Source organism: Dermacentor andersoni, chromosome 3 (genome assembly GCF_023375885.2).
Source record: "Dermacentor andersoni chromosome 3, qqDerAnde1_hic_scaffold, whole genome shotgun sequence".
NCBI classification, from domain to species: Eukaryota; Metazoa; Arthropoda; class Arachnida; order Ixodida; family Ixodidae; genus Dermacentor; species Dermacentor andersoni.
In genome coordinates this window covers 212,112,282-212,129,231 of record NC_092816.1, presented here as the reverse complement: position 1 = coordinate 212,129,231, position 16,950 = coordinate 212,112,282, and positions in this window count along the sequence as shown.

Below are 16,950 nucleotides of genomic sequence, written 5' to 3'. Positions count from 1 at the left end.
GTTGTCGTCCACTGTGTGGCCCGTAACTTTCAAACTGAGGCTTGTATTTTGTTTAAATTTGTGTCCAAAAGCTTCGACAGCAGTGTATTCGTGATGAGTGGGCACCGTTTCCGAAAGCGATACTCAGAATCTCGGCATGTAGGCTTAGAGTGGCTGTATTGGCTGAGCATGACCTCGAAGATGGTGCGGCGGCCTGGGCGGATCTCAATGGCCGTAAGTTAAAGTGATTGCTTGTTTCTACTCACTCTAGATGGCGCCATCGGTGTAACAAAGACGTTGTCATACGTGTTTTTCATTCTGAATGAAAATGGAGATCAAAAGGAAACGACGGTTGGCTGCAATGGCTGTTGTTTTGTCCGAATTGGATGATGACGAGTACCTGTTTCATCGAAAGAGGTCTTCTTACGCTCTCGTGTCCGCGTAATCGGTGAGAGTCATGTCCCACAACGCAGGGAACTGCTCTACGAGATGCACGGAGGAAGGAAACCAAGGAGAGGCCCTGACGTCACTCTTTGTGAAGCAAAAGTGAAGCCGGAATTTGGCGTTGCTCATGGCGATGCTCCGCCTTTTGGGCCACCCTCCTCTCTTGTTTACATGTGTCGCGAAACCACGCCGCGCTGCGCGTGGTGTCGCGCGCTCGCGCAACATCTGGCAGAGCACGGTGCAGGTAACACAGCGCAACAAGACACGGCGACTAACGCAAACCCGCCCACTCAACGCCTTTGCCACGGCCCGAAACCTACCAGAGCAACACGTGTGAGCGCTCAAAACCATAACAACGCCGCCATTGTGGCCCAAAGGGCGTGGCCATACAACAAAAAAAAATAAAAAAGCAGCACAAAAAATGAGAACCTACTACGTCATTTCCGCCACACTTTTCTCCTAGCGCGCGGAGGGGGTAGGGCCTCTCCTTAGTTTCCTTCCTCCGTGACGAGATGTAAGAACAAAGTTGCCTCGTCGCTCAGGTTCATTTCAGTCGCTCTTGTGCGAGTCGCGCGCGCGCGAACAGACACGGATGGTGTCAGCAGCGATGAAGCTGTTTCAGAAAGATCCCAAAGCCACGCTTGTTGCCAGACTGTAGAACATGCTAGGCTAAATCCGCAGCATTCGACCCCCAAAATCCGGATGCGAAAAATAACTCGGCATTTTCCGTCCGTGGGGGTCGCGAACGTCGCGCGGACGGCACAAATCCGTGACGCGTAGTCACGTGATGCGCCGTCCGTCGCGAAAAAGACGGATTTCGTCCGTCGTGTGGATCCACGGCGATGCAGTTTCTGCAGTGCCATTGCGGGGCGTCACGGATAACTAAAGCTGTCAAAAGGCTAATGGGACGACACCCGCAGTTCTCCGAAGAGCATTGTGCGCGTGGGACGCGATGGAAATGTCCAACCGAGTTTCCCGCGTTGCCTCCCCTCTCATCCACGTTCTTTTCATATATATGCACGCTCTGAACCCCCCTCCCTCCCCCCCAATCTGTGTGCAAGAATGCAGGAGCATGCAGTAGAAAAGCTGGAGGGAGTGGGAAAGAAATCTTCGCGTTAAAACCACACCGTGGCGAAGATGGGGTGAACGTAGCACAAAAGAAAGTCGTATTTGCAGTGGCGATCCAATCGCAAAAACCCTACGGGCAAGCGTGACGAATAGGCACGTCGCCTCTCAGTCACTTGGCATCCGTTTCCTTCATGGCCACACACAGTCAACTGTCACATTGTTTTTTGTTTTTTTCGCATTAGAGATAACCGCAAATACCAAAAAACTTACAGGTATAGGTAGTTTGCGCCCATCCAGTGTGCCTGGTTTGCAAGGAAAGTGGGCACTATTCACAAAATTTCTCTGAAATTCTATAGATTGGCAGTGAGAAACGACCACAGAAGGTGCAATGCTGACGACCTTCAAGTGCTTTGAAGGTTTGAATTCCATTTTTTTCTACGTAAATGAGGGCCACATTGTAAGGGACGCCAACCTGCATGGGCAAGCAAACTGAATTCCAGCAATCGGCGTTCCGTGAAAAGTACAGCTGAAGACTGGTTGGAAAGAGGATCCATCCACGCATCTCCACGAAACAAAAAGAAAGGGAAGGAACATACCATATACCAAGAATTTACAGAATTTTTGTTAAAGAATAAATAAAGGAAGGGTCAACTGAGAAGACTGGGCTTGTGACAAAATACAATAAAAAATGATTCAGGGTCGCGTTTTGCAGCAGCCTTGGTCCAAGCAGTTGTAGAATAGAAGAAATGTATCAGGAAAAAGTAAGAACGACATATTAACCGTACCAAAAACAGGCGCTACGAGCCATACCACTGCAAAAAGCGATGCTGAAATTTCTGTTATTAGTAAACCGGGGAACTCATTCGCTATGTCAACCACACAACTGTAGCTGTAGAATGTAAATTTTACATTCAGCGATGAAGTAAAAATATTCACAATATACATTCAAACTTTAGGTCTTCAGGAGGTAGAATATATGGCCACATAACTGAATAAAGCAAATATATATAGCCGTATCTCACCCAAAAGTACAATACACTCGAACAAACAGGTACAAATATTTAGATGGGAGCTCTTGAATGTGTTTCTAATAATAACCACACAAGTATAACCAGTATTCCTGGTTAATATATCACTGAGACCTATTGATGCCCTTACAGAAATTGCCTTGAGATAACTTCATAAAGCAAAAAACTGTGGCTGCAGGTCTATCACTAGGAAGGGTAAGTCGCATCTTGGTGCGATCGTTTCCAACGACGTACGCTCCAGCCACGTGGTTTGTTCATGCACCCAGGGTCTTCTACAATGCGTCCACGATAGATTTGGCAAACTGAACAAGGCATCTTGTTTAAAATTTCAGACAAACAGGAGAAACCTTATGTAAGATTCCCATACGTAGATCAAAGTTCCAGGGTCAACTACAGCCTTAGCAGTAACTTATTGGTCCAACTGCTCCATACGATCATCAGATTTAGGAGGCGTGTATAATTAACCTATCTGTAATAAGTAGAACATAGCCAGTGCACTAAAACTCAGCGCCGAGAAATAAATTTGTAATTCGAGTTGTCAAACGAGATATATCTCGCCAACCTTTCACAGCGTAGGTATTAATTGCAGGCAACGAAATACTTGATGAAAGCGTTCGAAATAAACAGATTGGCTGGAATTAGGTGTGATTCTGTGCAAGGCCAAGTAATTGTGATCACTTTTATAAACGGCCTAACTGAATGCAAAAAGAACGCAATATAGAGGAAAAACATTATTACATAATAAAAACGAATAGGTAAAAGTGATTGAAGAGTCACCGCAGCAGTTGGGAGATGTAAATTCAGTCTTTGATCATTCCTGGGATGATCGAAGATGTCATGCGTACTTAAAAACTTTCATTGAAGAGAAAGCTTAGTCCGTGATATCAAATTGCTCTGCAGTTTCACAATAAACACCCGAATTCAATTTTGTTACTATTGAAATTGGGAAGCACCCAAATCTGCAGTCTTTATGCCTTTGAGGCATCATTGTGCCGGCAGAAGGTCAGGTATTACATGGCGAACAAATTTTAATTTCCAATCCTCGTCTATCGATTGGGATGACCGTGTGGAATACTTTTCTAGTAGACTTTTCCTCAGCCCAAGCGAAGTCCAAGCAACATGTGGTCATTGTGAACCAAGCCTTTGCTGATTTCTTTAGCAACACCATCATAGCGTAATGTTTACTTCCATTTTTTTTTCTTTCTTTAGATGTGTTAGCTGCTTGCAACATTTTCGTCTGGTTAATCTTGATTGGTGATTTGGTATTGCCTTAGTAAAATTGAATATGGTGTAATCAGGCAGAATGAATAAGCAGCAGTCGGAAACGTAGGGAAGTAAACAACAACTGCACAACAAAGAGACCCTGTAATAACGCGTTAGACATAAGTTTGCTTGCTAATTATGGCGTTAAAATTATACTTCATGAACGTAGAATAAGTAAAGGACAGCAGGGACACTAGTACCAACTTGTGTAAATGCAGACCAACTCATTGCAGCGTCTACCGGCAAAAAAGGCACGTGTTAGTGATACGCCACCATTCGCCCCCTTTTTTTTTCGTATATCTTCATCGATGAAATTGTTTTCCCGAGGATAGAACGTGAAACACAACTCATGAACTTAGCGCACAAACAACATGATATACAGCCAATCACTTAAAGACTGAACGTCTCAAGAAACTCGCACACAAACGCTCGCGTTTTTTATTTCCTGTAAAAGGTTTCCCGAAACAGCATCAGCTTTGTTGTTTCAGCGTTGCAGCCCGGTGTTTTCGCTTTTGCTAAATCAAGGCTGAAGCGAACTCTCCAAGGCGGTTGTTTAGGCACCCCAGATTCCTGTCCTATGTAGACCTCTGGGAACAACCACCGCAGCAAATATCCCGCGTATGGAGATGCGTTTTCAGTTCGGGGAAGAGTAAACAAAAAAACAGCATATTTTTTTAAAATTCTGGGTACTGATGAGAGCGTTACGAAAAAAAAGTAAAAATAGAGGGCTACAGAACGTTTGACATGTGCTTTTCCTTCTTGCGAACAGTCAAGACGTTCCCGGATTTTTCTCGTTACCCTGTCCCATCCCGCTTTCACCATTTTGTTACTCCAGTACATACACGCTTGACCACGTGACCACTTTTGTACCACCCTTTGCACGTTGTGAAAGCCAATCAATGACAACCCATCGCTGTCTCCTCCCCTTTCCTTCTCATTCTTGCTACTTAGAAAGTAGAGGCGGAGAGCACCTTGGAGGCTATAAAAGACAGCGCAACCCTCTCGAGAGCCAGTTCAAGCACGCAGTGGTTTCAAAGCCAGTTCAGTCGCACTGTTTGCGCTATAATTTCATCGGTGCACGCTTCGACGCCCTGAATCGTAACGCATCTCTTCGAAGCCACGACGGTGACAGCCAGCAGCTTCTGACCTGCCGAGACGAGCGACTGAAGCCCATCGCAGCCACGTCGACGTTGAAGCACGAATCCAGTCATGGTGCGATCAGAGTCAAGGTGCAACGACGACAGAGTTCTCCTCGCAAGTGAGTACGAGCACCCGACTTCTGAAGCTGCGGCGCGTGGAGCCTCGGTGAATAGCTGTTCGCATTCTTCGGAGAAAGAAACAGATGTCAAAGACGGTGGCAGTCCGCGCAGAAGGACACCTCGACGGTCTTTTTCGAAGCCTTCCGACGCCTCCCACAATCACGTCCAGACGACCAACGATGACATCCTCCTCAAGGGTAAAGGCTTCCGGACGACTGAAGCAGCATCGGCGAACCGTTCTGCGCGATGCCCAGAAACGAAAACTGCTGTGGACCATGAAGACACCCATCGCGGAAGCGAACCTTCGACGGCTTTCAAGATTCCCTACGCGTGCAACGAGAAGCCCCATCCGATTACATATGTTCTGCAAGGATTTACAGAGTGCCCCTTCTTGGACATGCGACGCATCTCATTCGTGAAGCCTTTGCCCGCATCTTGCGTTTGCGCAATCTGCTGCGTTCTTCCTGCCAGGACCAGGCAGCTTCCCTGCGGCCACGCCGTGTGCTTGGTGTGCTGGCACAGCGCCGACGAACGGCACAAGGACAACGGTCTGCTAAATATGCTGCGCCACGGCCTCTGTCCCCTGGATGCTGTCCGGTTCTCCGATCCTGCTCTGGGTGATGCGACCTGCCCCCCGAGTATTTGCACCAAATTGGTGTACTGCGTCTACGGAGTGCATGGCTGCCGGTGTAAGGTCGAACTCCGAGATCTGGAGGCCCACTGCCTATACCAATGCCGTTTCAACCCCATGACCCGTACTCTCTGCTGGAAAGACATGCCAGGGTGCAAGACCGATCAATATTTTCTGCTACGTCCAGGATGGTTGACTGGTTGATCTCGCATATGACGCGGAAGAACGGCGACTACAGCTGCAAGTTCCATCGGCTACGGTCAGCGCCTTTGAAACAGCCCTAAATGTTTCTGCGGCAGTCCGACAATAAAGAAAAATGTTCTTTTGAATTTACTCGGCTTGAGTGATAATTGCACGTGTGTTCAGGTCGCCGGCGACGGCTTGCACTTGAACATGACGTGAGTTGCTATACGACATGGTACACTTTAACCCAGGTTATTTGAGACAATAAGCTAGTGTGGCTACACGCATATTAGTTTATTTAAATTACAATATGTTCCTTCATTAAAATCTACTTCGGTATAATCAAGTGCGCAATTAACCTAAACGAAATTACGGTGATTCTTTATAAATACCCTGTTTCGCCGTAGTGAAGTGTAGAAATAGTTTGCAGGCGACAGCTTTGGTGTTGGGTTAGATATACGTCTAAATCTAGTATATTCAGCACAAAAGTGTTGATCTAGCACAAAAGTGTTGATTTGATGCGCATTCGCCTCCGAGGTGTCGTCTGCACTTTTGTCGCGGTCCCACTCCGGTGTCACGTGCTTCACAGTTAATTGCGAAAGCACTGTGCTTTCTGCGCTCATTGGACGGAAGTTAATTACATTTCATTAGAAAGCTAGCCCCGACTTTGTGCGCTTTCTATTGAACGCTAGTATTATCGGCTAGCCTGAAGCGTTACCTAACAGAGCTCAACATAGTGTGTGACAAAAACGGCGCTCTTACTTTGCTATCTTCGTAATGCGTTTCCGGTAAAAGTATTCAGCATAACAAAATGAAGATTGCAGTGCATTTAAATGAAAGTTTACACAAGGTTACCATGAAGAGATATTCTGTGTAAATGAATTTGAAATTTAATAGAACCTAATGAGTATGGGCGAGAGAAAAGTTCATGAATGAACTTATTTTTCCCTTTTGAACGCAGGACAACAAAGTTTACTGTTTGTCTAGGTTACACGTGCACTTATTATCTATGCGAAGTTGTATTGTGTTCTATGGAATAGTTGAAGACTTATTGGCATTTATTGCTATACTTGATCACGCATCACCGAAGGAGAGGCAAAACTATTCCAGCTGAAACTGCAATTTTCAATGACCAAGCAGCAAGCCCTTCTCTATAACTATATGAAGAGCAAACTGATTTGTGTTGATTTCGGTAACTACAAGGGAACTGTGAATTTATATTTAACAAATTTTTCTGTTGGTAAGCTCCGTGCAAATTGTCATTATTTTTAATATGCATGCTAATTCACAACGAGTGTGGCACATTAGTGGACCCATACGATGTCTTGTAATTTACTTGCTTGTTTTACTAAGCAGTGCATGAGTAAATAGATTATCTTTAAATAATAAATGTCACAGCAGTTCTTTTTTTGGTGACGCCATGTGGACAAAAAGCTATCAAGCTCTTGCGCGTCAGTTCCAACATTTTTTAGATGTAACGCCACTAAACAATACGAAACCGGCAAAACGCGGATGGATTCATTCTCCAGATTTGAGTGTTTGGTTAGTCTTGTCGTTACGCCAGCCCTACGTTCCTCCAAGCATACGCGCCTGCAACCAGGCCTTCAACGTAGTCCCAAGGCAGCTCACTCAATTGTGGCTGTAGGGAGAAAAAGAAAGAAGGAAATATATAAAAAACGGGCACTGCACTGTACGACGCATCATGACTACATAGTCAGCAAGTTGGGCTATTGTGCCCAGGATCACTGCTGGTAAAGATTGCGAAAATGTCATGGGTGCCTAATTTTGTTCAAAATTAACTGTGGAAATGTTTTTGAAGTGCTCACAGAACTGGCCTTCGAGTGCTCGTAATCCCTTCTTAATCGTAATCGTAATCCCTTCTTTTGCTCCTCTTTTTAGCGGCAGTAAATACAGTGACACACAAGCAGTATTCTTTGGGTTGCATTCCTAGCTTCACGTGTTCGCTTGTCGAAATCTTGATGAATCTGACAAGTGCCTTAGGTGGTGGGAGCGCATGAAGCGGGAAGGATTTCTCTGTAATATAATTCCGGAACGCATAGTTGTGGTAAGTGGCACACAAGGAGGTGCAAAGAACGCAGCTGCAATTGTTGTGTGTTTATCTGTACTAGATGCTATAAGTTCTACGCTTCTCAAGTTTCTCTCAAAGCCGTTCGAACGGCAACGGTCAACCAGAAGGCAAAACGCACATGGACGAAGGAAGAGGAAATAATCCCGCAGCGTTGCCGGCTTGAAGTAATCAGGCACGACGAGGCAATCCCGGTTTTATCACGTGACTTCCTGTACGGCAGTGCTGCCGCTTCGTGAGTGGTCCGTACACACCGAAATGTCAGCTAGTTATGACACTTCTATTTCAGCGTCCGAGGATACCGATGACAAGCATTGCAAGTACTTTGCCCGCATGCTTCGAGACGCAGACGACTTGCAAAAACCGTTCTGCCTGCACACGACGTCTTTCGAAAGGGAGAGAAGGCAACGTCGTGTGCCACGCGAGAAGGGAAGCTGGCCGCAGACAGAGATTGAGGACGCTATCCAGCTGCGTCCGTTCACCTTGACCTTTATGTGGATAGAGTGCGCAACGTGAACATTTGAACTGTTCCGTGGTCAGGCAGAGCAATGAGCAGTCCACATTAGTGGAGGTAGACACTCTCTCATGTACTCGCACAGGTCAACGCTGCGTAGCTTCGGCGATCGCAGGAGTAGGTACTGTTGCACCAGGACATCACCGATGACCAAAGAACATTTGTTTGCCAGCGAAATAACCGTTCATGATCATGCAGTTTACAAACACTTTAAAAAAATAGAAAAAAGGAAAAGCCATGGCCCTTACATTAACTACATCTGTTTCGGGAGGCAGAAGCCCAATAGTGCATGCTTCAGTTGACTGCAAGTATACCACCGGGCCTAGCAGTAACGTTTCCCTGCCGTATCATAGGCCGGCTTTTCCCACGAAGTCTCCACATGTCACGAGCAAAAGTGTCAGGGGTGTTCATTTGCAACTGCGTGCTTCTTCTACACACTCATTGCCTTAATTCACCCTACCATTCTATCCGTAGTCCTTCTCGAAGATAACACGTAAGCGCAAAGATACGCGATGTAGTTTGTAAGTTCTCTTCGCCGACATAATCTGGTTTCCCGTGATGGTCACTACATGAAGGGACAAACTAAAACTCTCTAATAAACTGTCGCGGTTCCGTATCAGCCTGCCAACCGAATGCCACCTCGATAGCATAAGACCTGTGCATTTCCATCCATGACGTCATGCTACCTTGCCCGACTGCCATAGAATCTAATAGAAAGCTCCCAAGTAAGCCACAGGGATTTTGACCTCACCGGGCGTCGTAGTGATTGGCTGCGGCTTCGAGGATAAAGCACCACGCTGTTTCCTACAGCATTGCGCGCCGGTTGAGGCATGCTGACTAAGCTAAAACGGCCAAAGCGGAATAAAAAAAAAATAAGAGCTAGCCAAGATGGTTTCCTAGAAGCAGCATCTAACCAAATACACCATAGCTACGCCGTCGTCTTCTCACATATTCGCGTACACCAAGTCAGCCATCGAGTAGTGCTGATTTCTTGAAGTATTGCCCCTCTTTTCTATTCTGGGGTATGGAATGAAACAGAACTAGAGGTGGATGAATATACAAAAAAAAATTTTTGAATACGAAAGGCCAAACCCAGACGCATATATTGACAGCAAAAATGTTTATTTTTACCAATGGGTAACAAGCATGTACCGACAAGGGCAAAAACGACAGTTTTCGGCGTTGCCCCGCCGATAAAATCTTTTGAGTGGCAGCAGCATATCCGATCTTTGTGGCCGGTGTTGGGTGAGGAGCGTACTACAGAAGAAAATTTTAGAATGAATGCATAAGGGAGGTCTGCCTCTAGGAAGGAATGTTCTAGGCCCCTTGAAGTGAACACACCTGATTCTGGACTCTTCTTTCTAGGGAGCGACTTTCGTGAAGAGAGTGAAAATTAGCATCAAATATAAAGATATTGCTTCCTGGCCTACAATCAGGGATCCTACAAGTCTAATCAGCTGCTTGTCTCTGCTACGTGGCGAAGCGGAACTGTATCAACGGCGTTTTTTTCTTCGTATTCACTCTCCGAAAAAGAAATATAATTTTATAAGGGCAGAATAAATTTTCCTCACTGCAGTCTGCGTTAGCGAAATGGTGGCACGCATAAAGGAAACCGTGCTTCTGATAAACGCAACTGTGTCTGATTAGAGCGGAAGTGGTCATAGAAATCATGGACTTCAATTTCTTGAAAGCAATTAGGCCCCAATTCCATGGTAAACACATATGGACCAGTGTTACAATTCACTAAAGCATTATTGTCTTCTCATCGTGTCATGCAATTATTTCAGTAGTGTGCGGTATCATGGTGTAACGGTTAGCACCCTGGACTATATATGAATCCAGCAATCCGAGATCGAATCTCGGTCAGAGCTTTTTTTCTTTTCGTTCTCCCAGGGCATCAACAGTGCTTAGTGTGCGGCAGCTGCGTTGCTTGAGTGTATTTAAAATCCGGCGTGGTCTAGTGATTCCACTTCCGGCCACTGAAACGTACGGACGTGTTTTTCATGTGCTCCAACGGGGCGGTGATAGAGGCCCAGTTTTGCCGCGGAAACAGGGATGACATGAAAGACAGCCAGGACTATCAATTGTTACTGCCTCATTTGCGAAAAGCTCGGGTTGCTTTGAACCCGCTTTCTCTCTCTTTCTTTTTTTTTTTTGCCCGGTGACCTACGAGCAAAGCCGTACGGAGTTGAAGACTACCGGAATGTCCGTTTTAGTTGGTAATTGCTACCTGAGGTTTATGTCTTAGGAATATTTCATATGAACCATTTGTGGGCGGTTGCATTCAAGAGCCATGAAAGCATGAAGTTCTTGGCCACTGTGAACGTTTCTCTTAAATGGAGAAAATGTCTAGTAGTAGACCCGAATAACCAAGATGTCCGGGTGAAAATCCACTTGGTCCTTCCTAATGCGACGAATGACGATATTCGTATGGCCTTTGAGCCATACGGCGAATTAATGGAAACGACAAAGGAGCGCTTCCGGGTTCTTCGTATTTATGAAAAACGTACGACAAAGTGCATGCTAAAGATGCTAAAGGCCAGGGTCACGACTCAAGAGATTCCTTGTCAAGTACGTGTCGTCGGTGATCCGTTTCTCGCAGCTATTCCACGCAAAGCGCCACTTTGATTGCGCTGCCAAGGAAAAAGCGCATATCCACCGCGGCTGCCGAATACCTCGGGGTTCACGGTGCCGACAGTTCGGTCAAAGAGAAAGACATTCGGCAAGCTCGTGAACTCATTTTCTGGCAGCAGCAGCGGAGAGGCCTGGCGCGCTATCTGAACCTGCTAAAAACTTTTTACAGATCCGCCTGATCAACTGTTTTCGGAGCCCCAACTGCTGCGCAGTCTCTGAAGTCACGCAAGATATCTTCCTTTGACGTCAAGAGCCACATCATTGCCGCTACGACGGAACCGCCAGGGGAGCCAAGGCATAAAAGGACGTCCCCACGAGCCTGCAGTCATTTCTGGCAGCAGCAGCGGAGAGGCCTGGCGCGCTATCTGAACCTGCTAAAAACTTTTTACAGATCCGCCTGATCAACTGTTTTCGGAGCCCCAACTGCTGCGCAGTCTCTGAAGTCACGCAAGATATCTTCCTTTGACGTCAAGAGCCACATCATTGCCGCTACGACGGAACCGCCAGGGGAGCCAAGGCATAAAAGGACGTCCCCACGAGCCTGCAGTCATTTCTGGCAGCAGCAGCGGAGAGGCCTGGCGCGCTATCTGAACCTGCTAAAAACTTTTTACAGATCCGCCTGATCAACTGTTTTCGGAGCCCCAACTGCTGCGCAGTCTCTGAAGTCACGCAAGATATCTTCCTTTGACGTCAAGAGCCACATCATTGCCGCTACGACGGAACCGCCAGGGGAGCCAAGGCATAAAAGGACGTCCCCACGAGCCTGCAGTCATTTCTGGCAGCAGCAGCGGAGAGGCCTGGCGCGCTATCTGAACCTGCTAAAAACTTTTTACAGATCCGCCTGATCAACTGTTTTCGGAGCCCCAACTGCTGCGCAGTCTCTGAAGTCACGCAAGATATCTTCCTTTGACGTCAAGAGCCACATCATTGCCGCTACGACGGAACCGCCAGGGGAGCCAAGGCATAAAAGGACGTCCCCACGAGCCTGCAGTCATTTCTGGCAGCAGCAGCGGAGAGGCCTGGCGCGCTATCTGAACCTGCTAAAAACTTTTTACAGATCCGCCTGATCAACTGTTTTCGGAGCCCCAACTGCTGCGCAGTCTCTGAAGTCACGCAAGATATCTTCCTTTGACGTCAAGAGCCACATCATTGCCGCTACGACGGAACCGCCAGGGGAGCCAAGGCATAAAAGGACGTCCCCACGAGCCTGCAGTCATTTCTGGCAGCAGCAGCGGAGAGGCCTGGCGCGCTATCTGAACCTGCTAAAAACTTTTTACAGATCCGCCTGATCAACTGTTTTCGGAGCCCCAACTGCTGCGCAGTCTCTGAAGTCACGCAAGATATCTTCCTTTGACGTCAAGAGCCACATCATTGCCGCTACGACGGAACCGCCAGGGGAGCCAAGGCATAAAAGGACGTCCCCACGAGCCTGCAGTCATTTCTGGCAGCAGCAGCGGAGAGGCCTGGCGCGCTATCTGAACCTGCTAAAAACTTTTTACAGGTTGGTTGTTTACACTTGCTGACTTATTTAGCAAACACTCATGTTAACGTACTCTGCCGCTGCTGCTGCCACGCTGGTTCTTCTGCATTTTTTATGTTCCAAGTGCTCCTAGCCCTTGTCAGTTACCCTTCCGAGAAGTATTTTCCTCTGTACCAGATAGCCGTGCTCTTAAATTACAATGAGCGATCTCAGCGATACAACCTGTGCGAACTGCATGAGAGATATATCATCTGATATCAGGCACATGGTGTGCTGCGAATGCTTAGGCCTTTTCCATTTGGACACGTGCTCCGGAGTCTCGGAGAAAACTTTTAAGTCGAAAGGCGACGACTATAAGAAATCGTGGAAATGTACACAGTGCCGAAAGTCTGAGCCAAATGTTTCCCGTCCCAAAGATGCTGAAGATACTTCTGTTGCTGCCCTGCTTCTTGAGATGAACAGAAAGCTTGACGAGCTGCTTCCCTTAAAGAAGATGGTTCACGACCTAGAGGCCTCGGTCAAGCTCATGTCTGACAAGTACGATACCATTCTTGGTGATGTAACCAGGCATGAAGGCGAGATTAAATGTCTTACCGCTAGGATTTCAAAGCTCGAAAAAACAGACGGCTCTGGTGCAGAACTGCAGCGTATTGCTTCTTCTGTAAATGACATTGAGTACCAGAGCAGAAAGCTGAACCTCGAAGTTCATGGTCTTAAGCACGTTCGAGACGAATGCCTGCTTACAGAAATAAACGCTATCGCATCCAAACTCAAATTAGACATGCTGAATAATCAGTTAGTTTCGGCAATCCACAGGCTGCCAGCTAGAGCAGATAAAATTCCAGCCGTCTTGATACGTTTTGCGAATCAGTCGGTGAGAGATAAGTGGTTAGAGAAAAGGAAAGCGTTTCCGGCTCTTCAATCTGGCCTACATGTGATGGAAAACTTGACAACGCAAAATAGGGCTCTACTTAAGAAGGCTAAGGAATGGGCGAAAGCAAACGAATTCCGCTTTGTCTGGCACCGTGGTGGCAAGATCTTTATTAGGAAGGAAGGAGATAGCGCCCATGTGGTAAAGAATCTATCTGATCTAAATAGTCTCAAATGACGAGTTAATCTGCATGCCATCATTTCACCATGTCAAGTGGAGATTGGGTATCGCCTACAGAATTACTCGACTTCATCGGTTCGGAACACTGGCTATCCACTAAATGTTTTCATTTAAACTGCCAGTCTGCTCGAAACAAACATAATGAGCTAGATGTGTTATTTGCTAGTCTTAACTTTAAATTCGATTTCGTTATGTTATCTGAGACATGGTACAACCACAGTTCTCTTGTTTGGCATCTACCGGACTATCAATGTTTCAACCAATTTAGGACTACCTCTCGAGGTGGCGGTGTTAGCTTGCTTGTTCGTGACAACATTAATGTCGACTACATCGAAGAATTCTCATGTGTCACAGATGACTACGAAGTTCTATCCTTTGTCAGCGGCAGAAGCGTTTACTCGGTGTTTTATCGTCCACCTGGAGGCAATATTCCACGTTTCTTTAGTTTTCTCGAAAATTTCTTTGCATATGCATGTACGTATAAGTACGACGTAATCTGGGGTGGAGACTTTAACATTGATCTCCTAGCTGACACGTGCTTAACTCGGGAATTTCATATCCTGCTTCAGTCGCATGGTTGCTCAAGCGTTATCTCTGTTCCAACACGAGTAACCTATGCCGCGTCAACTTGCCTGGATTTGTTTATCACCAATGTTTCAACGGCTATCATAAAAGCCGGCGTTCTTTCATGTAACCTGAGCGACCATATGCCTGTTTTTTTCTGTTTCAAACGATGCACTGAAAAAAACAGACAGCGTCTTTTCCCCAGCCAAGTGATTACACCAAATCGTCTCGAAACGTTTCGCAGACAGATTCAGTTACTTGACTGGAGCGATGTATATGCCACACAATGTGCACAATCAGCATATGAGGAATTTCTACGTATTTTCATCACGTGTTACCAGGAAAACTTTCCTCTGCGAACTAGACGCAAGCGATCATCGCACATTCGCAAACCGTGGATCACGGACGACCTCTTTCGCAAAATAAAGTTTAAAAACATGCTCTATAACCAGTTTGTTAAGTCTCGTAATATAACCGATCTACACATATTTAAACGCTACCGCAATAAACTAACAAATGAGCTTCGGAAAGCCAAGGCCTCTTATGAATGTGAATATTTCATGTCTTGTCAAAATGATAGTCGCAAAACTTGGAAAAAACTAAATGTTCTGTTAAACCGAGCGCCGTCGTCACCTGCAAATATTGAGATTTTTGAAAATTGCATTATCATCCCGGATGAAATGCTTCCTGATTACTTTAATAATTTCTTTGTTAATGCAGCTGGATCATGTGTGCACAGAAATGCCACCCGCTATGTTCAGGTCAGGTGCCCTGATAGTATATTCTTATATCCTACTACTGAGTCTGAGCTAGTCCATTTATTTTCTGAGTTGCGTAATACCACGTCGTGTGACATTGACGGCATACAGATTACACCTGTAAAGCATGTCTTGAACATTATATCGCCTGTTTTAACATACATTTACAACCTCTGCCTGACATCTGGCGTATTTCCTGCCAAAATGCAAACAGCTAAAGTACTTGCTCTGTTTAAAAAAGGCAATAAAACTGTGATATCTAATTACAGACCCATTTCCATACTTCCAGTATTTTCAAAAGGACTTGAAAAAATAATATTTCGGCGTATTTCAGATTTCCTTGAAAAACATAACCTGTTCACTGACTGTCAATATGCTTTTCGAAAGGGACGGTCAACCCAGCTCGCGTTACTAACACAAAAGGAACAAATATTACAAAACTTTGAAAACAAGCTGCTCACGCTCGGGGTTCTTATCGACTTCAGTAAAGCGTTTGACTCCATTAACCACGAACTTTTGTTAAAGAAGCTAGAGTACTACGGTATTCGTGGTATTGCTTTGGATATAGTGAAATCTTATTTAAATCAGCGGAATCAACTCGTTGAAATTAATGGCATCTGCTCCCAGTTCAAGGAAGTAACAGTTGGTGTTCCCCAAGGACGCATATTGGGCCCCCTGCTTTTCAACATATACGTCAATGACCTTGTTCTTGTCGATAGCGAACCTAAATACATTATTTATGCAGATGACACTACGCTGCTTTTTTCATCGAACAACGTTGAAAGGCTGGTTTCAACTGCAAACTCTGTTCTTAAAAAAATACACACATGGTCACAGGATAATGGCTTAAGAATTAACACTGACAAAACAAAAGCTATTTTATTTCAACCAAAAAATAAAGGTGTGAGCTTAGAGACCAACATTATAATAGGTTCCTCAAGAATTGAGCTTGTTCAGTCTGCGAAGACGTTAGGTGTCTTTTTTGACAGCCATATGTTATGGACGAATCACATCGACTTCCTCGGAGGCAAACTTGCGCAAGTAGCTGGGGCGCTCTTCAGCTTAAGACCGCTGCCACGCAAGGTCAAACTTCTTTTGTACAACGCTCTCTTCCTGAGTCACGTACACTACTGCTGCCTCGTGTGGAGTACGACGTCTGCTACAAACATAAACCGGTTATTCTTGCTTCAAAAAAAGGCAATACGTAGTATCTGTAATGCTTCAGTAGACGCTCACACTGCACCTCTGTTCAAACAGTTGAATTTACTCACACTGCATTCTCTGTCGCAGTTGAGGCTGTTACTTGCCTATCGTAAAGAAGCAAAACAAAGCCAGCCATACATCACATCGTTAGCACAGCTAACTAGAAACAGAACAGTATATAGTACACGGTCACCTGAACACTGGTATGTGCCGCACCCTCGCACTAACTATTCTCTTCAAATGTTGTACCACCGCTTACCACGCCTATTAAACACGCTTAAATGTAATAACATAGATGTCACCTCCTGTCCTGTATCGCATTTATATGAGCAATTCAGTGACATTTTGTAGACGATTTAATGTGTTGTTTGTGACTGTTTTCTGAAGTAGACTGTCGACACACATCTCAATTTGATATTAGCCTCTGTCAAATCATGTCTTATTCTTCCTACAATGATTACCTTGTTCTATTGCTGCTTCTTTTGTATAATACTGTAAACTGTGGATTTCGCGTAGTTATTTATGATTTGTAATGTTTATTTGTTTGTTTGTTTTCGCTTATGTATTGTTTTGTCGGTTCTAAATTAGTGCCTGTGCCTTCTGCTGCTGCCCTCAGACCGGGTTTTAAGGCCAGTCAAGTTGCTGCGAGCAACTTTTTCCTTAAATCCCCCCATAAATTGTACGTTTATGGAAATAAAGGCATTTTGTATTTTTTGTATTTTGTAACTATCATAGAGCCTAGCGG